This window comes from Anguilla rostrata, chromosome 12, assembly GCF_018555375.3.
Source record: "Anguilla rostrata isolate EN2019 chromosome 12, ASM1855537v3, whole genome shotgun sequence".
NCBI lineage: Eukaryota > Metazoa > Chordata > Actinopteri > Anguilliformes > Anguillidae > Anguilla > Anguilla rostrata.
Window position 1 is genome coordinate 14918946 of NC_057944.1, and position 27458 is coordinate 14946403.

Sequence of the window (27458 nt, forward strand, 5' to 3'; positions counted from 1 at the left end):
TAGAGAACAGAGTCTGTGACACGCATCATCGATCTTCTCAAAGGAAGACTTTTGCTTTTTTGGTCCATCATATTCTAAACATCATGTTGTCATAATTTTTTATTGTTAGCACCTTTTATACAATACATAACGTAGGTTAAAAGTAAAAAAAATAAACATAAATCAGTTCAGTGTTAACAGGCAATACTGTATCTGTGACACTTAAAGACCACTTAAAGTTTGTTTTAAGATTTATTTTTTGTTGTTGTCCAAAGTGTCTGCAGTTTTTTCTTATTTAAGAATAAGAATATAAGATAATATATATATAAATGTATATGTAAATAAATAAATAATGAATGCTGCCACCACTCCTCTTGTGTTTGGGATCAGTTAAAAGTCTAGCAGCAAGTGATCAAAGAGCTCGACTGGGTGTATATTCTGATAGATAGTGATAGTTAGATAGCCCAATTGTATATTTGGTTAAACCATTTAGTGTTTAAAAACAAGTAAGAAAATCTTACAAGCATTTCTAATAGGCACAGGTAGCCAGTGGAATGAAATGGGGACAGGGGAGATATGTGCTGTTTTCTTTGCCAAAATGTATGCAGTTGCATTTTGTACACTCTGTAATTAGTCAATTCATATAATTGTGACAAATGCATGACTTAGTCTTGCAAAGACAGTCAAGGTTTCACCCTTATGATATTTGATATATATTTAGAAAATGAGGTTAAGAGTCGTGATTATTATGTGACTTAAAGCATAGCATCAAAAAGAATTCCAAGGTTCCGTACTTTACACTTCACTGGGCCAGATGGTTGCAATTTCTCATTAATTTCTTTCTGAATTCTGGAGTCAACAAGTTGAATCCGTCTTATCTGCTCTGAGTTCGAGAAGGATTTTTGACATCCAGCTAATTAGCTAGTTAAGTAGCTAATTAGTGCAAAGAGAGAATTAGCTGCGACGACTGGGCGATGTCTGAATAGCTAAGGAAGTTGACACCGCATTGACGTGATGATTTTGAAGAGCGCATAAATAAGGAGGAAAGGAGTGGGCCGAGAATCAATCCCTGCAGAATTCCACAGGTTATAGAGTACCCATTTCATGTGAAACTTATTCATCATACATATCCTCCCAGTTAAATATATTGTAAAGGAATTAAGCATCATACCAGAAAGACTACCACAGTTTTCCATTAAGTGGATTGTTATCCAATGCTGTGGTCTATATCGTATCAAATGCAGCACTCAGATGTAGCAAAAATCAGAACAGATACATTATTATTCATCCTATGTTCATCAGTGTTGCCCACTCCATTGCAACTAAAGCATTTTTAGAAATGCATTCCGTATGAACACAGCAACGATGTTTCAAGCGCTGCGCAGACATCAGAGTGAGCTGGCGGCATGCAGACATTTTGATTTAAGGTGATATGGATCTTTTCATTATGTCCGATTAAATAAAATCATCGTGAGTAGCACTTAACCTTTACTAAAGTATAACGTAGTCTGCGCATGACATTTCAGACGTAAAATGCGGAGGAATGACGCCCATCGTTCAGCTCATTTGTGCCGTCTCTTGTAGTGTCGAGGGCTTCAAATTGTCCCGAATATTTGCCGTTGTTCAAGCCCTGGTTATTTGTACGCCTCCGCCAGGAAATCCCGCGGTGGCCGAAATTAACTGGAAGTGAGTTTTAAATATTCAGTATATTTAAAACATGCTGCAAATGACCAAGTAGCAGCTGCTCATGCATTTTAGCTACATTAACCACAGTCATTTAAAAAATGTCTTACTATTGTTTTTAGATATTGTATGTCATTGCAAGAACATCACATAGGCACAGGTTTAAAAAGCATGGTGATCAGAATGATCAGTTTTATAACACAAAGACACAGATATATATGTCTCTGTGTATCAATTCCCTGGAAATTGGTGAATGAATGTTTGAAAAAATTGAATTGAAATCTCTCATGTTAATTGTTAGCCATTCAATTAAAAATGCTCTCTTTCATAACATAGACTATTGTGGCTTATACCCCATGCCCCTATTCATATTCTCACTAGGAAATGGAAAGTTTCTGAAACTAGAACAGCTGGAAAACAGTGGGGAAGAATGTGTTGCACAGAGCCCAGGTCTGCCGGCTCTCATCCCATAGACAGATGCCCCCATTCGGCCAGAGGCTCTGTTCCTGCCATGCCATGTGATCCCATCTCTCCCTCAAATCTCTCTGCTTTCCTCCTGTCTGAATAAAGGTCAAAAATAGATGAGCAGGGCAGACTGTGCAGTCTCCTTTAAAAAAAGACAAACAGTGAATATCATTCTTCTGCGTCATCCCATTCACCATTATTCCATATTTTTATTTACTCCATATCTTATAATGCATCTCTGGGAGAATAATGCCGCATTCACTGAGTCTGCTGTTCTATATTTAACTGACAAATTGACCAAAAACAGAGGCTTCAACCTGCATTGTAATCTGAGTCATAGTGAGCACTTTGTGCAAATGCTGAAGATATTGTAGCCAATGTCCCTCTTTGGTGGATGCAGATAAACCTTCCTTGTGAAAGAAAGTATGATGTTTTCAATAAATTGTATTTTCTTTTATCCATGTGCACATGGTAAATCATCGCTGGCAGTCTGCATTTAGCTTGACTCGGTTTGTGCAAAGAAAATTAAGAAAGTAATTAAACTGAATTTGTAAACATGCATTATAAACAATTACACACTATGGTAGTGATTTCAATGAGGGACAGACTAGGCGGATCATTTCTTTGAGCCACTGCACTCATTTATTAGCAGGAGGAGTAAAACACAGCTTTGGAACAAACACGGGATTAAGAGGACTGGCGAGAGCGTGGGCTGTCCGCTCTTTTTATAGAGAGCCTGCCACCCAAACTGAAATCTGCCAAAGCCTAACTCACAGTCCAATCCCAGAATAGCTGTCCATGAACCAGGAAGTACTATACATGCACAGAACCATAAACAAGATGCGGTGGCTAACTAGTTAGCAAGCTAGCCGCCACTACAATATATTTACAAATACTTATTTCATCTTACTCTGATAAATTCTTCATTACAAATTTGAATAGACAATCTCCAATTGAGATTAATGTTGCAGGCTGGTGTGACAAGTGCAAAATATCAGAGGGCAAGCTGGTGTTCTTTGTTTCAGCTGATTCCAAATATTGAGAGCAGCTACGGTAAGTCTTAACATGTCATTTTGAAATGGTAACTGTGGAGGATTCCTTCGTCAAGGGGAGGTGGAATACATGCGGATTCTGCAGCTCCAGTGCAGTCTTGCATGTGGCTGCAGCCATGGACTGGCCTGTTGGCGCGGCTTCGCGGGCTGGCTCTGAACAGGCTGTGATGTATTGCCTCTGCTGCAGCTCCTCTCTCTCTCTCAGTGCTTTTTAATCATTTAACAGCCTATCAGGGCTCTCATTCCTCTACACTTACCCGCACCATCTACCTCCTCTCCAACGGCCAATCAATCTGCACTCAGTCAATTTTGGTGCAGATAAATCTTTACTTGGAACAATAAATATCAGTGTAAATTTATGCACCTCCGTCTCCATTTATTTCTACATTTATCAACATGATCTTCGTTGTATAGTAACATAAATGGAGCTTAATGTTCTCTGGATTATTTAGTCACACAAAGCATAATTTGAGAAGCACTCTAGAGTTGCTTTGTTTCCTAATATGGAAGCACACTGATCAATGCAGTGGGTGTTAGACAAGAGCCAGTAGTCAGTCAGCGCTGAATGTGGTCCGGGTTCTGGAGATAGTCAGTCACTGCATAAATATATAGCCAGACTGTGGGGGAAGTGAATAAATGGTGGATAATATGCTCAGGTGGTTTTTTTATTTGCTTTTTTGTGGGTGCTGTTTAGCTCGCTCTAGTTTAAAATAAGTACACTTCAAAGGGCGCTGTCTGTGGACCTACTGTAGCCTGGTTGTGGTGAATGATTTGCGACCTTCTTGTCTGTATTGCTCCGGTCACATATTCTACATACCTACTCTACCATACGCTTGTTGCCACATTTCCAAATGTAATAACTGATTCCATGAATCAGTGTGGTGCCTCACAGCCTCTGGTTGAATCTGGACCATGCCAGCGCCAACTGTGCCTGGTAGCTCCATAGGGCGACATGCAAATTGTGATTGCATTGCCCTGGGAATGGGAGGGTCCAGTCGGATAGGGTCCCACGTGCATTTCTATATAGCCCCCCTTGCTGGTCGAATGGGCACCCATAGATTGCTGTCAAAGGTTGCATATGAATGGTCTTCCTCTGACACCACTCTATGTGAGCTTAGCTATGGTCAGCAGTGTGAAAATTAGCAGCTGATGGCATCACATGTTTTTGAGGTGAACCATGGATGTTTACACACTCCTGAATCGGTGATGGGGTTTGCAGCGGTGGTTGCAGATGATTGGCCATGCCAAATTGGGGTGGCAATTGGATACCCCACGCTGGGTGCCAAAAAAGGATATTTCACTGTTGTGAAATATTCATCATTATATTTTTGAAACAGTCAACATATTTTCAATAAATTGTAGTATATTCTGTTTCATTACAGAGGTCACTTAATGAAATGTCCAAAAGAGAATTGAATCCAGTGGTATGGGAAATGCCCTTAGGTAATGCATTTCATCAGAACTTTCTGAGGATTAAAACATTCAGATATTACTGTGAAGTATATGGAGGATGTGTCTATGTAAATTAGTGCTCTCATTATTTTATTATATATTACATTTTATTATATTGTAAATTAGTGTGCATTATTCTTTTATCTAATATTGGCTCTGGCTGTACTGTACATCTAAGTACATGTACTCAGTACTGCACGTGTGTGTGTGCGTGCGTGCGTGTGTGTGTGTGTTTGGTGATGGTCAGGCCCTAGTAGTTTGCAGTAAACTCTTGTTCTGATTAGAGGCTTAATCTCTGGAGCCTGAAGTTTAATTTATTTAAAATGTCATTTATAGCCTCATTTGTTAGTGTCTATTAAAGTTTGAATTTGTTTTAATTCTTGTAAAACCTTGCTTTATTTATTGCCTGTGTGATCACAATGAAAAATCTAATGACATAGTTAAGTAGACACTGTCCTTGTACTGAAGCCACCAATTAGCAGTGAGAATAGGTTAGCTATAAAGCTCCATATACACATAAGCCGCGTTTCCACCGCAGGAACTATACCCCGGAACTAGGAACCTTTTGAGGAACTCAGTGCGTTTCCACCGCAGGAACTAGGGTCTAAATTTAGTTCTGGGGGCTTTGTTTTACCCCCCAAAACGTTCCTGCTCGGGGGGTAGTACTTTCCGAAAGTACAGGAACCTTTTGGGTGGAGCTTGCAGCGCTGAACATTTCTGATTGGTCGAGTACTCGTAGCATTTGTGTTGTATTTATTTTCCGCCATTACCCGCCATGTTTGAAAATATTCAGCGGCAAACCAATTTATTTTCATAAGAACTTCAAATAAAACTTGTATGTTATGCAGCGCAGTAGCCTACTTTTGGTTATAGCCTGTCAACGTCTTGGAATTATAACGTGTGCTCTTCTGTTCTTTCCTTGCTTTAGTATTCGTTTTATAAAATGCTAAGCATTCGTTCTGGGACAGCATATTACGTAGGCTACCAAAACATTCAAACGGATTAATTCGGTTGCTGAATATTTTCTTCCGGATTTTCTTTGTTAGCCCGTTGTAATTGACTCAAAACGTTTGATACAGTTATGTGAGGTATGCGGTAGTTCTGCATAATTAACATTGGTGATACAGTACAAGCAAACTGGAAATCACCATCCGCACTTTTTATCCGGGTAAAATAACAGGTTCATTCTAGTAATCTTCCCTTTAGCTTTTTCAGACTGCCGTAATTTTACTAAATTTTACTGCCATTTTTCAATTCCACGAAAAGACCAGGAAGACTATGGACTCATTTATGGTGCATGGTTCGCATCTGGAGGGCACACTTCGCTGCTCGGCTAGCAGTAACTTCGAAGGAAAGCAAACGGTGGCTGTACCACTACTAATTTACATTTTCACGCAAGTCCGAGTTTTCGTTCTATTCTTGTCATTTTGCGATTAGCCTATATGGAATTGACGACGAGAAAGTAATAAAACAGCAAATTGTTTAGCCTACAACGTGTGCATGTTTTCTGCTGTTAATGAATGTGTTTGAGAGGATATATGAAAATCAATAAATACAAAAGTAACCATATATAGCCTAGTCATTGTTGGTAACCCGTTGTATATAAGTGGAATAAACCCCTCCGGGCTGTCCCGGTTATTAGAAAATAATGTAGGCTACTTCGGTGGTACTATGGGGTTACAGAAGAAATCATATGACAGATGGACCGACGACAACGTCAGTGGGCTAATTTGCCTAATCTTCGCGGTACTTTAGACCCCGGTGGAAACGCAGACAACCATTGGCTGAAGGAACCTTTTAGTTCCTGGTAAAGTAGTTCCTGGGACTGAAAGTTCCGGGTAATTTTGGTGGAAACGCGGCTATATACTGTAAATGGGAGGTGTCTCTTCTTTGGTGGGAAGTATGATCATGTTTACAGAGTGCAGTCTGGTGACCATGAAGTGTGTGCAATTGTCGCGAGGAGGTGATAGTGTGATGTGGAACATGGCTAGAGGAATTGCCCACTTACCCCTAATCTTACTCAACCTCTCCTCCCTGTCCACGGCTCATGGATACTCTCCACAGTAACAGGGCCCTTACACTTCAAGCTGTGGACACAGAATGAAGGAAATCCAACATCCAGACCTGCAGACCTGTGTGCCTGCCAAGCTCTCCTCCTCTAGTGTTTCACCTGCTCAAGTCTCTTTTGTTCAATCATAATTTCAAACCCAGGCAAGCTGTTTTCCACCTTACTTCCACTCTTCTCAGACTGGCAAGACTGAGGTACTGTACTTTCCCTCCAAGTCATCACCACTGCTAGACCTCTCCTCTAATCTCAATGCTACAGGGTAGCTTGTTCAGAACTCTTACAATACAAGAAGTCTCGGGGGTAACCTTAGATGACCAGCTCTCCTTCTCTCCATATAGTAGCAGTGTGTCCGGCAGGTAGATTCCTTCTATGCAACATCCAGAGAATCTGCCCTTTCCTCATTACCTGCTCTACATACAGTATCTCCTAGTTCAGGCCGTGGTACTCTCATGCCTGACTATTGACGATTACCAGTCATTCTGTCACATCTGAGAGGTGGAGAGGTGGAGGTGAGGTGGTTTTGAGGTGTCGAGTAGCTCTTCAGCCTTGTTCAGTTAGCATGCCCCTCTGCACACCACACTCTGTGTAAGACACATGTATTGCACATTGATTGTGTATGCATTTAATTCTCTAAAAATTGAACGTGTGTGATACGTGAATTAAATGTATTTCAATATCAGAGGCTTAAATAAGTTTTAATTAAATTGATTAAACATGAAACCTTCATTCTTGTGATGTGTACTGTTAGCCTACTACAGATAAGGAGATGTCTCATATACAGACAAAACTATAAAAATAAAAAAACAACAAAGCCAGCTCTTGCAGGTAAGAACTGAGGCTGGGGCTAGATTGTGTCTGCATCTTTAATATCCATAGCTGGCTCTGGTGGAACCAGTGAACTTTTCCACTAACTATAATTATTATTGTGGGGGCAGGCAGGGTTGGGGTCGGGGAGCAAATGTGTCCTCCCCAATGTCAAACTCTTTCCTTCACTCCTGCCAAGGACATTTCCTTTGATGTTTGGGGGGGGGGAGAACCGGTTGGAGTCTTAGAAAATAATATTACATGAACCTTGAACACGTCTGCCCTATCCAATTACATTGTTTCTCTCTCAAAGGCTATAATCTAAGCACTAGATTTCCAACACATAGTTGTTTTTCACTAGAGCTGCAGGTCAGGCACTATTGCTCTTTAATCAGAGGAATACATAAGAATGTATAAGAACATCTGCTAAATGAATTTAATGTAATGTTATAGTTACAACACGATGTGGAATGCAATTACAGTTAATGTGATGCGCAATATGGCTACAGGTATCACAGAAGTGCATGACCTCTACCTGACATGCTTAGCTCTGAGTGGTGGTCTAACCTGCTCTAACTCGCAGGTAGTCTCCCTCCCCTTTATTGCTTCACCCCTCCCTCACTGTGAGATTTCTCCGGACTGAACCGGTGGCATGGAAACCGGGCCTGGCCCACGTCCCGTCCGTGCGGTCCAGTCTCGGGCCCTGTCCTCCGCGGGGGAAGCTATCACACCCCGGCGCGTTCGCCGCGCGGCGGAAAAGTGGCACCTGCATTAATCACAGCCGGAGCCGGAGCGAGCCGGCGGCTAGCCCAAGCAGGCAGCGAGACGGAAACGCCGAGGGGGCCGGGGCGGGGGCGCGATCGGCCCGCTGCTCGCCCGCGCGCTCCTCTGCTGATGACCGGCCCGGCGGCCACGGGTAAACGCTTCAGCGGAGTGGAATCTGCGAGCGTGCGCCAGCTGTCTGCGCGCCGAGCCAGACAGACATTAGCGAGAAGGACGCGCCGGGCGTCAGGGCGACAGCTGCGCTCTCTCTCTGGACGCTCACCACGCGCATAATCTACTCCCCACCCCCGGGTCCTCCACATTTAGGGAAAATTGTGTATCATTAAACAAATTGCAAATGCTTAGCAATTGCTTTAATTTTTAAATTGTTCTAATTGTAGACGTGTATTTTATAAGAGTGTCGTGCGTTATGTGTGCTAATGCAGCGTGGTGTTAGAAATATGTGGAAATATGTCATTTGTGTATTTCAGCACAAACCCCCCCTCGCCCCCTCAGATGGTGTGTTTACTGCGCGCTGGTAGGGTGACTGGAGGCAGACCTCTAAACTCTCTTGTCTGTCTGATAAATGACGCCGCCGCCAATTCGTTTGTCATTCCGCGAAGTGCGTGTCACTCAAGGTATAGCCGAGATGGCAGTTTTGAAATATTTCTTCAATCTCCATTCGCAGTTCTTTGGAGTAATATCAAAGACCATTTTTCACAGCGAAATGTGTAATCGTCCGTGCCGAGCAGGAACACGGCGGCGTGCTCGGCTGTCCCGTCGCAGGTTCACCCTGTCCTGCTCCCGGACTCAGTGGGCTATTAGGACAGGATGCTCACATTTCCAAATAAACAGAAGAAGAAAAAAAACATCGGCAGACTCAGTCCTGAGGCGGACTCTCGGTTTTGGGCTCTGGGGGGCAGTCCTGCTGAACCCCTGTAAGGCTTTCTTCAGACGAGCTTACTGACGCAGGCGCGAGCCTTCGACAGCGCGTCATTAATTATTCCAGTTGGTGACAGTTGTGACGCTCCTTGTGTGGACGTATTTTGCTCCGTTTGGCATTGTGTTATCGATTCTGGGCCCTTTGGGGCTGGTGGAGGAGGCTGCATTTCTCTGGCCTCTTGTCTGTGTTGAGGTGTGAGGTGTGGCTGTGGATAGAACAGGGTGAACAACAGAAGGCCAGGATGCGATTGTGCATTAGGCTCAGGAAACTGGGTATCGCAGCAGGGATGCTTCATTATTTTACAGGGGGCTCAGCAATGATTCAGCAGTACAATGCAGCGCAGGTAGGCCCATTCATCAGTCAGGAATGCGATGTGGCGTGGGCGGACTCGCTGCGGTGTCTGGAATGCGCTGCGGTACAGGTGAGCACCTTGGCGAGTCAGGGTAATCGCAGCCCTTCAAATGCTCAGCGCTTTCAGTTTTCGAAATATACAATTCCGCAGCTGCGTTGGTGTCTCTTCTGTGGCAGTGTGATGAATGGACCTGCGCACTGCTGAAGGGAAGCCAGTCTTCTCCGCCACACAGATAGCGCAGGTGTGAGTTTTGTATATCGAAGGTTATCTTTATTGTGTATCGAAATCCCCAGGTTTATTTGTATTTTATCACAGCCAGGTTTTTCCCGATCTCACGCCAACACTGTGGTACAATAAGAACAATGGCTGGCACTGCGGTTCAGTCTCTTTCAGAATTTAGCAGTAATTTAATGGGATTTGTATACATGAATGTAGCAACAATGGCCATAATGGCAGTTATAGAACAGGCTCTCTTTGGTTTGCTATTAATGTGAGAGATCTGGGGCTGAAACTAGTGCAGTCCAGCTCTGATTGGTTATTCTTTTGAAGGGCTCTGTGGCTGAAACATGCCTGTTTCAGAGCTCACTGGAGAGGGGAAGTAAAGCCTTAAAAAGGTCAGCAATCAATTATATCTCCTCTGCGACTGGAGACATTTTACCCCACTGGGTGTTTTGAGTTTGGGTGCTGGGGGGTGTCGGGACGGCACGCTTGTATGCTCTGAAATAGGTGTCAGATGTATGAGCGCTCGCTTGCTCTGAAATGCCAAGCCAGTTTTTGCCTGTTTACTCCAAGGAAAGGAGTCATGCTCTTTTAAGTTTTAACGGTCTGTAAATACAGGAAACCAATGGAATTTCTACTCTTTGGTTCGAGCAAAATACACTTTCGCCATGAAAGCCAGAAATGAGCAGCCTACCTTATCTATGTTTGCATATTTTATCTGTTTTCGCGATACGGTCAGGTTAGAAAACCTTTACTTTGTGTTTCTGTTGTTGCAGCACAGAAGCCGTTCACAGATAGCTGTGCTGCTCTTTTCTGCTCTCGTGTTGGAACGATAAAAGACAACAATACGGGGAAACAAAGTGCTCCCATGCCGCGTATGCGTGTCCGCTCACCCACGTAGCCGGCTCACCCCGCTGTTTGAAGCCGCTCCTCGGCTCCTCGTCCCAAAGCTCTCCCGGCGCGTTTCGCGGTAGCGCTCATTGTTGTTCTTAGATCAGTATTCAGCAGGCCGGGGAAGGCGGAGAGCGAGGAATGCAAATGCGCTGATCTCTCTGCAGAGGGGCAGGCCTGGGATGTCCTGCGCGGGCTCAGTAGTGTTGAGATTTCTATCTCGCATTTGCAAATGCAGTTTTTGATCTTTCTGTACTGTGGAGAGAGCATATGGTTCTTATGCGTTGAATCTGAACATTTATATCCTACAGATTCATGGTCAAAAGGAACGTTTCGACCTCACCAGCTTTGCAAAATACTGAAGCATAGAAGTGTTGAGAGGAACCGTATCAAAATGTTTCCTTTTTATGAATTTAATATCCACAACTTGAGAGTATTTTTTGGTTATATTTTTCATTCTCATGTTCATCCTTTGTATTCAGTATTGTATTTGCTGTTTGTACTATTGTTGGCAAAAGTAATTAAAGAATCATAAGAGCCACCCCCAGGTAACACACAGACTCAGTGTCAACCAGCCAAAGGCAAGCAGAGACATTTTGGATTCCCAGACTGGAGGCAAAACTGTTCTGAAGTTGAAGGCGACCTAGGGAGTGTCACTGATGTGCCAGGTTCCTTTGGATAGATATGCTTGCTGAATGAAAACTGGTGTTGCTGTCTTGCTGCCTATGTACAGTATAATGAGTTCTTGGTGGAATTGGAGGCTTTGAAGCCATTATCCGCAAACGAGGAGCGGTATTATGAAAACAGGCAGCAGATCCACTGAGACTGGTAGAGGGTTAGTGGTGCTTCTGAGCTTCTTGGGCATAAGGGGCAGACCCCAGCTCTGATACAGCAGGAAATAGACTGGTGTGTGGCGCAGACCCCAGCCCTGATACAGCAGGAAATGGACTGCTGTGTGGGGCAGACTTTGCCCTGATACAGCAGGAAATAGACTGCTGTGTGGGGCAGACTAGTAGAAAGTCTGGCGTGAGGACAAGACTCAGGGGAAATTGTACAGGGTGGGACAGGCAGGCCAGTGATTGGATGTTGTCTACTGCTTGGTCCATCAGTCCTTCATTGGCTGAGTCAGCCATTAAGGGTTTGTTGGATATTTTAGCCAGTTCAGTGGTGTTCAGTGACTGTGGTGATTTTGTGCTTTTTGACAAATGCCACAACAATGAAAGCAGTGAAGCACTAATGGCATTTGAAGGCTGAAGGCTGGAAAAATGTATTGTGTATATATTATTATGAGTTTCAATCAGCTTAATGTTTCTGACTGTTCCTCCCCCACACAGAGCTCGTCACTGGATGTTCCTCTTCTATACACAGGTGGTCACAGACTGTTCTTTTCCCAAACCCAGATCCAATTATTTTAAACACAAACCATTTAATAATGCAGTCATTTGAATAACTTGAATCAATTAATTACATAACCAACAACGGATTGATCAACATACATATTGTCTGTAGGTTTTTTTTTAACAAACTCTCCTTTGATCTTTGTATCATGAAAAAAGTAGATGTTTCCTGATACGATCAAATAGAATATAAATCACCCGAAAAATGCGGGCCAAGTACTCAAATTGGTGGTCTTGTTCCAGTCCTTAATCAAAAAGCCCTGTTGACATATACAGTATGCTTTGTTATTAAGTAAGAAATATAAATGCACATTTTATTTCTAGTATTCTTTATTGGATACAGCAGATGCACACACAGTGCAGCATCAGAATGGCTGAGGGGAAATAGGAATATTCTGCGAAAACTATGAAAGCTACTGGAAGATTTGATTTTTCGTTTTACCAGCAGCACAGCAGAAATCCCAAATCAATATTCTGTGGACCTCTCTGATTAAAAATAAGATGAGAGGAAGAGGGGGAGAGGCAGCGAAAGGCAGGAAGAGAGGGAGGGATGAGGGAGAGCTCTAATGTACCCATACCCCCACCATAATGACTCTCACACTGTCCTGCCCCAACAGCTCTCACACAGTGCCCCCCTCCCCACCACCCTCCCTTGTGACAGCTCTCATATTATCCCCAATCCCCCTGGCTCTAACAGTTATCATTCTGTTTCCCCTCCCACTCTAATAGCCCCTATACTGTGCCCCGCACCCCTCCTCTGTGACAGCTGTCATATTACCCCCCCGACTGTAACTGTTGTCCTACTGTTACAACCCCCCCTACACTATATTATAGCGCTTATACTGTAGTGTTTTGGCATGTATGGGTGTGAGACCCATACATGTCAATTTCCTTGCTCACGAGTATGATACAAATTGATAGTTGTAAATCACTGAAAGTGAACAGTGAAACTATTATACTGTACCTTTAAAAGAGTGCAGTGGTTTTCATGACACTTCGTTTCTGCACAGTTTTCTTTGGAATGATTTTCGATATGGACGATTTCTTCAAAATTAGGGACATCTCCACCTTCCATGAGTTTAAGTCATTCCAGTCGGTCTGTAGGCAATATGTCATTGAGCTCAACCATTCAGACGATGCAGAAGTCAGGGGGTACTTCTGAAGTTGTTGTTCATCTCTCCCTAATTTGGTCAGAGAGACATTTTGCTGTCTGTTTATTTGGGTTAGGTCATCTCTGTGGAACATGGGTGATTTTTTATTCTGTGTATCTGCCGGTTTAGTTATAGCACAGATGCTCTTTAATGCTCTTTCTAAGTTCCACTGGGAAATCCGCTTGTCGCTCCTTGTTTGTGAAGTCGCTGCTCAGAGATATATAGATTTGGCATTGTGGAATCCCTGTTCAGGGTTGCACAGATTCAGCGCAGTCAAATCAGGGCTATTTCAGTCAGGACTTTGACTCTGGAACCGTTCAGTTGCTCGGCTGTCTGTGAAATATTGGGCTGATTGCACGATTGCCCTGCCTCCTGCTCATGAGACAGGGACAGTTTACCTTTGATTACCGAAAGGATTTGCTGCACAAGCGCGTGGCTGCGTGCAATTTCACCTATATTGTTATCGAGCGCTTTACCTAAAGACCTCTCTCGTCACGCGTGATGGGGCTCATTGTAGTGTGGCCCTGCACAGTGGGGAAATGTGACAGAAATCAATCAGGCAGAACGAGGGCAGGAACATGGCTGCTCAGATGAACTAACTGTACGGAGAGTAGTTGCGTCTGCTGTTCGCTGGTCCGTAATAAGGATCCAGCTCACTTCTTAAGTTTAAAATTGAATCCCTCAACTTTTTTTAACACAAATTTGTACACTTTTTAACTTCATAATTCTTCATTGTTGATCATTTCAATATTAAGGCAAAATGTATCTGTTCAGCCCACTTATTTATCTATTGTTCTTATTGTGTAGTGTTCTAATTGAGAGAGTGCTGGGGTAGCGTTCTTATTGAGGGTGTGCTGGGGTAGTGTTCTTATTGAGGGTTTGCTGGGGTAGTGTTCTTATTGAGAGTGTGCTGAGGTAGTCTTATTTATGGGAGTGCTGGGCTAGAGTTCTTATTAAGGGAGTGCTATGGTGCTGTTCTTATTGATGGGATGCCAGGTCAGTGTTCTGCATACCTGCTGCTTGGTTCTGTTGTCTTGTTTCTCTAAGGTGTGTTATGTGTTCGTTATTTGTTGAGATGCGGACCTGAGAGAGAATGGCACGTGTGCACCGGTCTCCTCAGGCAGTGCCGGTAACGTGCCAGTCATCCTGCTCCCACACTGAGCACGTTGCTGTACCTGGGTGAAGCCTGGCACAGTAATAATCATCATTATGGGCTTTCATGCTGTGCAGTGCTGTCAGTGCAGGACGGAGGTGACACGTGAGGTGATCGCTGCTGAGTCTCGTCGGGTTTTGCGTTGCAGAGCAAATCGCATGGAGCGGATTCAGTGTCAATATTATTTACTGAACGCACCTTTCACAACTCGTGTGTATTGTGAACCACAAAACACAATTCTGCATGTTTTGCGAATCGCAAAACCACAAATCTTTTTTTTTTAAACTCTAAAGTAGGCAATTACCAGTAAATATAACTGTAATATTGTATTATTATTAACCATAATAATAACTGACATAATAATAACTTCTGGGGGGCAACATAGCTCAGGAGGTAAGAGCAGTTGTCTGGCAGTCGGAGGGTTGCTGGTTTGATCCCCGCCCTGGGCGTGTCGAAGTGTCCTTGAGCAAGACACCTAACCCCTAACTGCTCTGGTGAATGAGAGGCATCAATTGTAAAGCGCTTTGGATAAAAGCGCTATATAAATGCAGTCCATTTACCATAATATTTTAAATCTAATTTAACTTTGTATTTATATTTTAAAAATTATGATGACAAAGGATAGCTACAATAACCTTTAATACATAAGTTTTGTATCATGTGTGGCTGCATGGAAACAGCCATATGCTAACATTGTATTACCATATACTATTTCCATAGCACATTATCTGTAACTGTACAGCAATTGTTAAATTATCTTCTCCAGTTTACCGCTCACCTCCTGTCAGTGCTGCAGTGAAATCTGAGTAAACACGAATGGTGTCCTGCCACCCTCCCACTTTCCTTTCCTGTTTACTCCAACTCCATCCATCTGATGTCTGTTTCTATTACAGTACGTCACTAGAAAGCAAAGAGCGAAGAACTCGCCCCAAAATGTTTTCAGTATTTTGACAGACACGTTGGTCCAGGAATCAACCAAAAACAAATAGAAGTACTTGCAATTTCACAGGTAAATGAAAATCAATTCAAGGTTATCCGTGTAGCGCATTTCACAAAACATTTGTCACGGTACGCTTTACTGTATACCCCAGACTAACCCCCCACAAAAGCACACCTAGGGCGAAAAACTCCCTAGGTGGGGAATGAAGAAAGCTTAGAAGAAACCAGACTTGCGAGGGGGCCAGTTCAGGGTGCGCGTATATAATTAACAGCAGGTCAGATCAGAAAGGTAACAATCAATTCTGGATAATGTGGTTGCTGATTTGTGAGTGACGAAGGGGTGGGGGGGCTGGTTGACTGCAGGTGTAGAATGCGGTGTCTCAGGGGCAGGCACCCCACCGGTGAGAGAGGGAGACAAGGGCAAAAACGGACAATTAGGGAAGAGCAGTGCGAAGCAAGCAGGGGCACAGATGGGACATTTGGCAACAGGTGTCCCCGTAATTATGTCCCCGTCACGCATTGCCGTACACTGTCAGTTCCACCACCAGATCATTTGCATAGCTGATTACGGCAAAGAATAAAGAATTGTTACCGAATGAAAGGGGGGTATGCATTTAATATATAGAGCCATGTGTTTAAGATTATACACAGTCATTTCTTTGAAATCACATTCCCAGCAATTGGTGCTGCTGTTCATTAAGACACCGGTGCAGTTTTAAAAAGAATCGTTTCAACACCAGTACCGTCAAAGTCTAAACGATACCCATACATAATTTAGGCTATAGAACATAAACTTCAAATAAATGGACACTGAATGTTTCATCATATCCATGTTCAAAATTATTTTTTAGCGACAAGCAATTCAAAGCCGACTAAGTTACTAGCTAGCTAAACGTGTAAGCAGTAAGTGATGTACAAGCTTGTTAGTCTGCCTTTCATAGAAATCAAATCATAGCTAGCTTTCATGAAGTTGATCATTGGTTGACGAACATTCCCAATTAAAATGTTATCTTTATTGCAATCGACTAGTCAAAGATGTTGAAGTTCTATTGTTTATATTTGGTAGGAATGCATTTTTCATTTTCTGATATTACTCAGCTGCACATCCACCATGTTTCCAGTTCGCATCCAGTTTCCTGCTTCCTGCCACTAGTTTTCACTTCATGCTACCACTGGTTGTGAGCTGCTCTTTCCCTGATTGGCTGTGGGTACCTTAATTCTGATTGGTGCAAACGCATGTAGCCTTTTTCCCTTTCCTGTATGGAAAAAAAAACGCCAAAATGATTTGTATTTTGGTGTGTCCACAGCCTGAACTTTGTAGTTTGGAATTTGCAGTTTGAGATCCGTAAAACAGGATTTGTAGTGGGATGTGTTTTGCAGTGCACAAAACAAACCATGCGTGAGTTGTGTGTTAGTAATATTGGCACTAAATTTGCTCCATGGAATCAAAGCCAAAAAAGCAAAAGTACAATAAAATACAAGGCATGGTGTTTCAGGGATGTATGACATGGAATTTTCACATCTCTGGGATTTCTCCAAAAGCTTTTCTCTCTAGTAACTAGGACCTTGATCATGTAATTGATTTATCCATTATGAATGAATCGGATCAATCAGGTGTGATGAGGGCGAGGAGTCCGGTCTTGACAAGCCAGTGGTTGATCGCAACACTGTGGACAGTCAGTTTCACCTCCTGCCACAACTCGGGCCTAGTTTAATGTACCGTTCATGACTGCATGTTTCCCATTTTTCCCTATATGCAATTAAAAAGGGGAGAGCATCTGATCCAGTGGTATTGCGTGTGTGAGTGAGTAACTGGGTTACTGAGTGAGTGAGTGAGTGAGGGAGTGGGATAATGACAGCTTGCATGACAGTGAGGTTCTGACAGCAGGGCAATGCTGGACTTTCTGAGCCCTACAGTATGTACAGATGGCCAGTTAAGTTGAGTGATAGCACATAATCTGTCTGCTCCATCATAGAAATGAGTCAATATCAGGATCAATATCCTCATTTTATTTGTGTGTGTGTGTGTGTGTGTGTGTGTGTGTGTGTGTGTGTGTGGGTTTGTGTATGTGTGTGTGTGTGAGCACGACACAGGGGGGACAGGCAGAGAGAACAAGTGTGGGTGAATGTGTGTGAGAGCGTGAGCATGAAAGAGAGGGAAGAGTGTGTGTGAATGTGTGCGAGAGAGAGCAAGAGAGCGAAGGGGGAGTGTGTGCATATATTTTTTATTCATTCTTAATGGGAAAACTGCATCTGTGGCACTTCACTATCAGTTGTTTATATGGAATCAGCACATTCAGAAGGCAGCTTTACTTTGAGTTTCTGCACTCACTGCATTCAACAAAATATTTAATACAAGAGTAATAAAACACTCATACACTCAACTTCATACTGCATGTCAACACTATTTAGAAATAGAAGTAATGAATTCTTAATGGCCATTCAGCCTATTTTCTTTCACCCACAACACTAATAATAATAATAATAATAATAATAAACAATAATAATAATAATAATAATAATAACAAAACAACAACAATAATAATAATAGTAATAATGTGTACACGTATGTATATACAATAGCTGTAAGCAGTGATAATGGGAGCCAAGCACAATCTAAGCATCACAATGAGCAGAATATAATGCTTACAGAAATAATGTGTGCATTACTGCAATTATAGACAAAATGCAATGTATTTTTCAGCACATTTTGAAACATCACATTTTTTTAAAACGACAACATTAAATTAAGTGCACTTGGCTGCGGTTTGTGTTGTCTCATTATCACCAGCTTTCTCTGTGTCAGGAAAAACACACACTTTGTTCCTGAGGAAAAATAATTAGCCTTGTAAGGCTTGTAAAGCAGGCAGACACACACACACACAATCACACACACACACACACATACACACACACGCTGGTAGAACTTCCACTCTGACTCTCACACTGTGAGATCACTGATGGGGTTTCATTGGAAGGTGAAGCTACCCATATTGTGGCTTGTCTAAGTTTTGTTATCAACATTGTGAATTATTATGTTTTTGGAATTCTTACATTGACCATCTTGTCTCCATCAGTAAAAATGCACATCTTCATACCTCATAAGGGCACATTCGATTACACCTGACAGAATCGTAGAAAGAAAGAAAGACAAAAATAAATCAGTGGTGACAGAACTTGATTGAGGTGCTTTCAGGTGTGGCCAGGTACATTTAGGAGACAGGGTTATAGCCACTGGTGCTGTAACAGTGTCTATATAAAACCAAAAAGACAGACAGTTTCTGAATTTCCTAACCTGTTGGACAATGCCATAAAGTGCTTTTGAATAAAATATATCCCTGCCTTTTACTCACTCCCTGCCAAAAGTATCTGACGGCTGAAACGTTTGAGTTCTGTGTAGGCTGTGTTTACCCACGGTGGCATTTTTTGGGCCTTTCGTGATGAATAAAATCAGCGCGGTGACCTGAAATGTAAAGAGCTTTAATCAGGCGAGGTGGTCCTGGGGCAAACGACTCATTAGCGCTGATCTTGGCAGCGGGGGTGATGTAGAGTCCTGGAACGCGTCCACTGCCCCTCCACCCAGTCCCTGCGTCGGATTTCACAGGCGATGTGTTTTTACCCCTAACCTGCTGTTCAGCCCCTCCCCCACACAAGGTGCTTTCCTAGAGAACAGGATGGGTGTGTAAATATGAGCGTGATGTACCTGCGATCTGGTTTTTTTCCGATCTTCAGTTCCGGCACTCGGTGTTCTTTTTCTCGGCGCGGCTGCGGAATGCTTGATATTCACGTCAGCGCTCAGTTCCATGTAAACCAAGGTGCCCTGAAGCCAGTGGTTAGATCATCGGGCATCAGAGCACATTAAACTTTAATTATTCTTTGATTCTGCTCTAATTAATCACTTGTTTCAATGTCTCTGACGCAGTGTGGAAATGAGGAGTATAATGAATAAATGTCACATCTGGGGGATGCATCGACACAAATTCACCCCCCCCCCTTCCTAGACTGCAGGTTTACCCATGAACCTCTCTGTCTGTAAGTGAGGCGCCAGCAGCCTGAGTTGGATAGGTATGGTGATACGGGGCACAGGGGACTGGCCGTGAGCTCATGTGCATGTAGCTCGGTGATTGGAAAGGGTCGGTGGAGCTCACGGTGTGGGAGGTGTGCAGATCTAGCGTTATGACTGGTGATGTGTGGACATCTGGTTGTCTGGTTGGTGGGTGGTGTGCGGATATGACTAGGTGCCATAGGCGCAGATGGGGGGGGGGGGGTTTGGGTTTGAACAAGCCCCCCACCCCACCCACCCAATTTCCAAAGGTACAAGTTAAAAGCATTTGGAAGTTGATTGTGAAAAACCAATGTGATTATTTATCCCCACAACCCACTCCCCCCATCCTCCAGCTGACAGTCCCTCTTTTCCATAGTTCATTAGTTCGTTTTGGAATTTTGAATCCTCTCTCTTCCCCCTGAGATGAATTCCTGGCTACATCCCTGCTAGCAGATGTGGTTGGTTGGTGATGTGTGTAGATTTGACTGGGTGGGTGGGTGGGGGGGTTGGTGTGCATCTGGCATCTCACAGGAAGTATCAGATGAAAGAGGGGCCAAAGGGCCACATAACAGCTTGGGCGTTCTCTCATTCTCCCAGGCGCTCGTATCGATCTCTGCGTTTCTGCCCGCTGCACACAATCTTTGATAAATAGTCAGCAAATAATGTTCATAACTGTCAGAGCTGGGCTCCCTCCGTTTCGCCAGCCCCTCTGGCTGTTAGCTGGTCTACCTGCGTCTTTAACGCCGCACAGCGCTGTACCTCATATATTATTTTAATTTCCTTCCTCTTTTCCGGCCTGGGTCTGTCCTCCCAGAACACATGCAGTTGGCTGCAGACAGATTGGAGGCGCTCGGTTGCCCGGCGAAACCAGAATTGCTTTATGAAGTGGAGAAAACCCTTCTGTCTGACTCCCTCCCTCCGTGGCTGATGGAGTGGCAAATCCTGTGTCGCCGTGTGGTATTCACAGCCACATTTGGTAGTGTCACGGTCTGGACTTGATTTGCAGGTTGGGGTACATTACTGCCCTAAGTATGAAGTGCCTTAGCTCTGTGCTCCACCTGGGAGCCAGTGTCTCTCAAACTCACTGGTCATAGCAAGCTACTTTGCTATCCTCTCTCAGGCCCTCCCTGCTGGGCTCTGTCTGCAGAGCAGTAGCCGGTGCAAACAGTTTTGCTCCTGGGGTGTCGGTCACAAAGGCTGCATTGCGTAAGCAATGCTATATAGAGTGCCATATCCGTAAAAGTCAGATGTCTGTTCTCGATGATGTCTATATAGCTGGTACCATTGCACTAAGGAGCTCATCAAGCATTTGTCATCTGGTTCCTGTTATATGTAGGCACTTGTATGTGTATGTATATGCTTGTGTGTGTGTGTGTGGGTGGGTGTACGTGCTTGTGTCATACCAGCAATTTGCAAGATGGGTGCTTCAAGAATGTTACATTTCTGCTCATCCTTGGTAACAGGTATTTTTTAGATCTCAAATGAGTTTACATCTGTAGAACCTGTGACAAACATATCTATCTGAAAAGATTTCTCTCACGTCCTTGTTTCTTGGTTACTTAGTTACTCCACTAAAATGTTTTTGACCATTTTTTTTTAAATCCTTGGAAAAGCTCAGTAATAATGTATGCTAAATTTCATTTCTTCATTGTAACTGGTAGGCGTTTTTACTTAATTACTGACCACAAATTGAAAAATACAGAAATGTCATTCTAAAGCTCAACGGAGATTAATTTTCCATTATAGACAAACAATTAGCAACGTAGCCCTCTCACAACAGATTCAAAAAGTACACCCTGTTGAGCTAAATAGCGCCTCCTTGTTTTGTCTGTTGAGTGTATTGAGTAGCTCCCGCACGAGTAGAACGGTGTATAAGAATGCTGTAAGATGGTAGGAGAAGCACTGCACAGGGCCCATTGGGCTGGAGTGCTCAGTAGAAGCACGTAGGAGTGAATCTGCATAGTCAGCGTTTTCAACGAATGTAATCACCAACCAGCAGCCTGCCAGAGAGCATCGCCCACTGCAGTCAGCTCAACTTCCTCTTCTTTTATATTTGAAAATGGCGACGACGACAACAACAATAAAAACAGTCACTACAAAAAACATGCAATAATAGCATGATTAAAAACAAATATGTGGTCGTTATGCGCTTCAGACAACAAGCATATTGCTGTTATGCAATTCTAATTGTAAACATTCAATTACTGAATAATTTAAAAGAAAACATTCGGTCATAATGTGACACAAACAACTGTCCGACACAACCATAATGCAATTGCAAGATACAAAAACAACATGTAATCATTAAGCAATTTAATAACACAGACATTATGTGATTTCAACAATAAACATGAAATTAGATCTTCAAATTGGATTCAATGTAGTATGATTTCATATATATACCTACAGACAATATTTTTTATTATTTCTTTGGTGGATGAATAGGATTATGGTTGTAGGCTACTGTTCAGCTTGTTGTTTTTTACATTCTATAATGTGTAATGAGCTTATTTTTATTTGAAGTCATGTACTAATTTATGATTTCATTAAACTATAGAACACTTTTATGCTTGTAATTACAATTCCCAAGATATAAATTGGTTGCATATAATTCTGTCTAATATTTAAAAGACTGGAACTATACAGGATCCGGTGATCTAAAGAAGCTTGGATTGCCATGGATACAGGGCATCATATATTTAAAGAATTTTTGAAGAATTTTTAAATTGATAAATAGGTAATATTTATGGATGCATGACATGGACAACATGGGGCTGATATCCATGTCCATTATTTGTCTGAATATACTGACCGAAAACAATGACAAAGCTTTGTTTTACATTATAGTGGAAATGCAAACTGCAGCCAAGTTTCCATATACTGTACATAAAAAAGAAGATGAGCACGGGTATAAACTTATGAAGGGAAAATGTAACATTTTATTTGGGTTACAAAATATTTCAAGTTACATATCAGATTAATCTAGAAAGCTACTGAGTCTCTTTCAAGTTACAAATCAGATTAATCTAGAAAGCTACTGAGTCTCTGTATTGCTTCGCTTGTGAGGTGGCTGGTTTTCACTTAACTTACTACATAAACCAAATGCATCACCTCTGCCATTTATATATGTCACCGTAGCAGCTATAATGTTAGCATCAGACTGATTTTGTTTTAAGCTAAAAATTAACTGATATTGATTTGGTATTGTGAATCCATAGGAATATATAATACACGCCCTGTTATTTGTGGCTGATTTGGCTATTCAGAAATAGCAAATAATTGCTAAATTGATTGACATTCACAACATCTTTTTGGACTTTTGGGAGAGTGATATGACATGCACCTAGCATTGGTATTTACAGAGAACCTTTGTGAGATCTAATATGTGAAATATTGTGGCAGACGTGCAATGTAAGTCTTGATTGAAAGAAAGACTTGATTGGTACCAAAGATGTACTGTAGGTTTAAAAAGTCTCACAATTTATATATTATTTTACCAAAGCTGGGGGGAGTGTCTCCCCTGTCCTGGGGATCTGTGTCCATCATTTTTGTGGTAATTTGTATGCTGGTGCGATTACTATACCTTTGTAGTCATTTGTGTGCATGTGTTAAATAGAACATAACCTGGCTTGCCGACATTAACTACACACGTGTAGCTTGATCTGGGTTTATAAAGTAAAACCAAAGAAAACATGGCTCTTAATTAAGAAAGGGAACCCCTTAGGCTGCGATCACGCCGGACGTGCTTTAACAGCTGGGGGGCGCCTTCTTATAATGATTTTCAATTACTTTTAAGCGTTTGCGCACTAGGAGCCTCGCGTTTACCCGCCCAGAGTCCCTCGTTTTTAGGTGCGCATGGAGCTGAAAATGATCCTATTTATCCAAGTTATTTTCGGGTGAAATTAGTTGGCTAATGCCGTTAAATACGTTGCGTGAATGGATTGACAGGAGTGGAGTGCGGTTGCCTAGCGACAGCAAAAAGACGCTTCTTGTAGGCTTCATAAAATCAAAACGGGTAGTTTTCAAGCCGATAAAACGCATCCGGTGGGAACGCAGTCTTAGGCTGGCGCAATAGCTAAGTAGCTACAGAGAACAAAAACCTCCCACTGATTACAAATGTCTGTTCATTACAATCTATAACGCATAGGCCTACATAGAACTACTATGCCTAAACTATGCCAATTGTAATTGTAATAATTGTAATGGTTTAAAATGCTGATCTGGATCCTGCTGCACACTAGTGGGGTTTTGATGAGTGTATGCCGGGAGTGGCCCGATCTGGGCAGGTCTGACTATGGAACCAGTGTTTCTCTGTCTGATTTGCATGGGGATCGCGATGCTGTTGGGTTCAGGCAATGTGACGAAGCGGAGAGGATTAACTCCCGAGGCTTTCCGTTTCTGCGCCACAGGAGATACAGAGATACCAGGACAAGTCGTTTAATTGCCTAAGCTTTTGCTCTGCAGATCTGTAGAAATCTATGGCGGCGCTGTTTGTCATGCGGAATGGCTTCACTTTTTAGTGCAGATATGTACTTTCTGTATGACAATGTTTCTCATTATTTAAAGTAATACAATCCCCTCTATGTTTTTGCGATTCTGAGTTTTATTTTAATAGTAGAAAATATTAAACTGTGAAATAAAAGTTTTTCCTCAGATATTTTAAGTGCATGTCTCAAAGAAAGAATGACTATACCATTATTGATGTGGAAAAAGAGGTTGTATATTGACAGAATAAGCTCTTAAACCTTAATCACAAGATAATTTGTGTTAAGTACTGTGTGGGTTTCCCCACTTATCTCTCCATTTTAGAATGGAATTCACTGCTGTACGTCCATCTGTTTTGGAGGGTGCAAACCAGCATGGGCACCATCTGATACATCCAACTGCCTTTCACTTTGCTGAACAGTAGCTCAACTCTGAAATCAGTTTCAATCCACCAGCTGAGCTGCATCGTCACAGTCTGCGGAGGACTGCACACCTGCCGCAACTTTAGCAGGCAGACTGCAGGGCACCGAATGACCAGAGGGGTCACTGTTGCGTAATGGGTCTGGGGGACACTGCAGGGTATGACTGCTCACCCTGTTGCCACTGATAGTCTGGGTTCCATTGGGCATCCTATTTCAGTGTAAACGGGACTGCAGTTTGTGTAGTTTTGCAGTTCATTGCTTGGTGAAATGTGCTTTTTGGTTTGCACATATAGAATTGAAAAATTAAAAAAGTGGTCTAAAGTTATTTAAAAGAAATTGGGGGGCTACGGCATTTACAGTTTTACCGGTTTTTACATGCCATGCCAATGTCTCTTTTATGATGCTGTTTGAATTGGGAGCTGCTTAGCAAGGACTTATGTCTTTTCTGTTTTTTTTTCCATTGTGTTACAGTAACAATAGAGTGTGTACCTGTCAGTCATTTTAATGAATGCGCTATGTCAATGCAGCTTTTTACATCTCTGACAAATTAATTTGCTGCGTGACACATCAACAGCTCAAGACCAAGTGGAAACTCATTGGTTTCATCGCGTTAGAAATGAAATGTGAATGAAAATCTCTATGCAGACAGGTGTAAGATGAAAATCAATACAAGTCTGAATACCGAAACATCAGAAATGGTTTGGAAATTGATGTAGCATAGCCTGACGCCTGAGGGCTCATCAAGGCCATATTTCCCTCCCGACATCACTGATATATCAAGAATGAATCACTCACATACAGACACACATTCACGCTGGTGTGGAAGGACCAGAATCCCTGCTTCTAGAATGGAAGTCAGTGCAAATATCATCCATCACCTGGAAGCATAGCCCCCCCCCAGCTGTGCCGTACCAATCACTGTGAGAAACGTATTAATGTCACTGAATTGACTGGCATTGACAAAACCTAAAACTTGTGAACCTGTTGTGAATTACTTCCATTTAGACTGCTGATTGCATAAGTTATCTATGTAAATCACACAAAGCAGCCTTTTGCCTGGACTACAATAACGTATTTATAGATTGAGTAATAAGGTTGTCAAGTGGTTTTATTTATCGACATAGCTAACACAGAAGTTATTGGAGGCTGGTTATGTGAATGGGAAGTGCAGTCATCTGTTTGTCTCTCCATTTTGAGAATTATATTGGAAGGTGTCCGCACCGATTGTATTGCAATACTTGAATACATCCTTGATTGTCATCGTAAACCAAGCAAATGAAAGGCCTGGCCCAGGGTCTAAGGCTGGACCGTCCCCAGAAATGGCACATGGATGTGTTGTTTCTTATGGTGCTTCATAGACCGTGTGTAATATTTCTGCCATCTCTGATATACAATGAGCTCTATAATGTTTGGGACAAAATTATCTTTTTTAAAAATTTATTTTAAAATCGTCATACCCATTTTATTTCAGAGAAAAGCTTGGGAGCTGAATTTGAATGTAATGAGATACACATACTGTAAATGCGTTAAGAAAATAAGGGATTTTTTCATAAGAATTATTTCTAATGATATGCACTAGCTAACCTTAAATGCATTTTTAACCACCCTAAATGTCAACTCTGTAAATATATCTTTGGAAGGATATTTCATCTCTCAGACGTGCTGCATATGCGCTGGTCTCCACCGTGGGGAGATGACGAGACGCAGTGCTGTTTAACCGCACGTCGAGCGCTAGTGGCTAGCGGTCTTGTGTGTGCTGTTTATTGAGTCTTGTGTACATATATCTGCAGACAGTGGATGCTTTTGGACATAGTCACTTCATTAAAACACTAGTGCTCCTGCTCCTTGCCTTTAATCACATAGTTTCATATAGTTTCGTACCACAGTTAGTGGCCACCGTTACCCTCATCCAGACACGAGGTGTGAATCTAATGGAAGCCTGTGGTGTGGTGTTATATGTATATATCTATGAGCTTAATGCTGATTAAATATGATTTTTGTAAATTACTTTATGTTGAGTTGAATCACGGGCCAGATGTAATTGGCCTGTTGCCTGTTATTACTGTAATTACTCCTGACACCAATACCAAATCCATCTTAGTGTAGGTGTAATTTTGGGTCAATTTCAGTGTGCTTAATTGGAGTTTAAACCCCAGGTTTAAAACCCTAGACCACAGAATTACATTATGAATCTGTAAAATAAGGATTAGCTGTTTGCCATGCGGTTCTATGGTCTAGCAGTTTAAACCTGAGGTTTAAAATGCAGCATATTTTCACTGGGATCTTTATCTTTGATTAAATATAATAATCTTTAAAAAAATATATATATGTAATGTGAATAAAATCTTTATTATTTGAAAATGCAGGGTATAATATGTGTGTAATGTACATGCATTATGCATTGCCTATATGTAAGATAAATGCTCACTGAGCATTGATTTTAACTGGAAAGTTAATTTTGCTGAAAAGCGTAATTAGGATCACTGGAATGCTTCTTGGCTTCTTTTGAAGGAAATAAGGGCGCTTTCCATGTCTGCAGAAAGCTGTGTGGGCAGCACACTGTGGGGGGTCTCCTGTGCTGCGATATGATGCATGATTGCACAATTAAAGGACTGAACAAGCACTCTGCCAAACACACATGGGGATACAAGGGATTATTAAGATTGCTAGGCTTCGGAATTTGGGTGTTTCTCATTTAAATGAGTGCATCATCATCTCTTTTTTTTTTCCTGGCCGCTCGTACATTTACTGGAGGCCTGGGAAGAAGGGCCTGCTCAATGTTAATGACCCGCCTCCCGTGGTCGTGCGTTCTGATGCTGCAGCAGCTGATATCCCCCAATCCGGCACTGCACTGTGGTGGCGAGTGCAAAGAAATTGCATAATCAGTGGTCCCGTATAACAGCCCCCCCTACGCAATCAGCATGAGTTACTGCACTCAGGACAGAGGTGCAAAGAGCCCCTATTCAGATCAAACCACGCCCACAGGCCATTGTGCCATCCAGCACCCCTCTGCTTAAGAATAAGCTGCCATCAGTCTGACTCGGATATGTGGAAATCTATTTAAACATTATACAGGATGTCTCTTTGCCCGTCAATGTATGGATATGAGAGAAAGAGAGAAATATACTGTATCTGTTAGCTGTATATGATGCAGAATGAGCTTCCTAATAAATACCGAAGTCTTACTCATCATCAC

At 42.3% G+C, this 27458-nt stretch overlaps 1 protein-coding gene across 14 annotated transcripts in view; it reads left to right on the top strand.

Moving 5' to 3' along the window:
- Positions 1-27458, top strand: part of grik4 (glutamate receptor, ionotropic, kainate 4) — a 201893-nt gene that overhangs the window by 74206 nt on the left and 100229 nt on the right. The gene's annotated exons all lie outside the window — the stretch shown is intronic.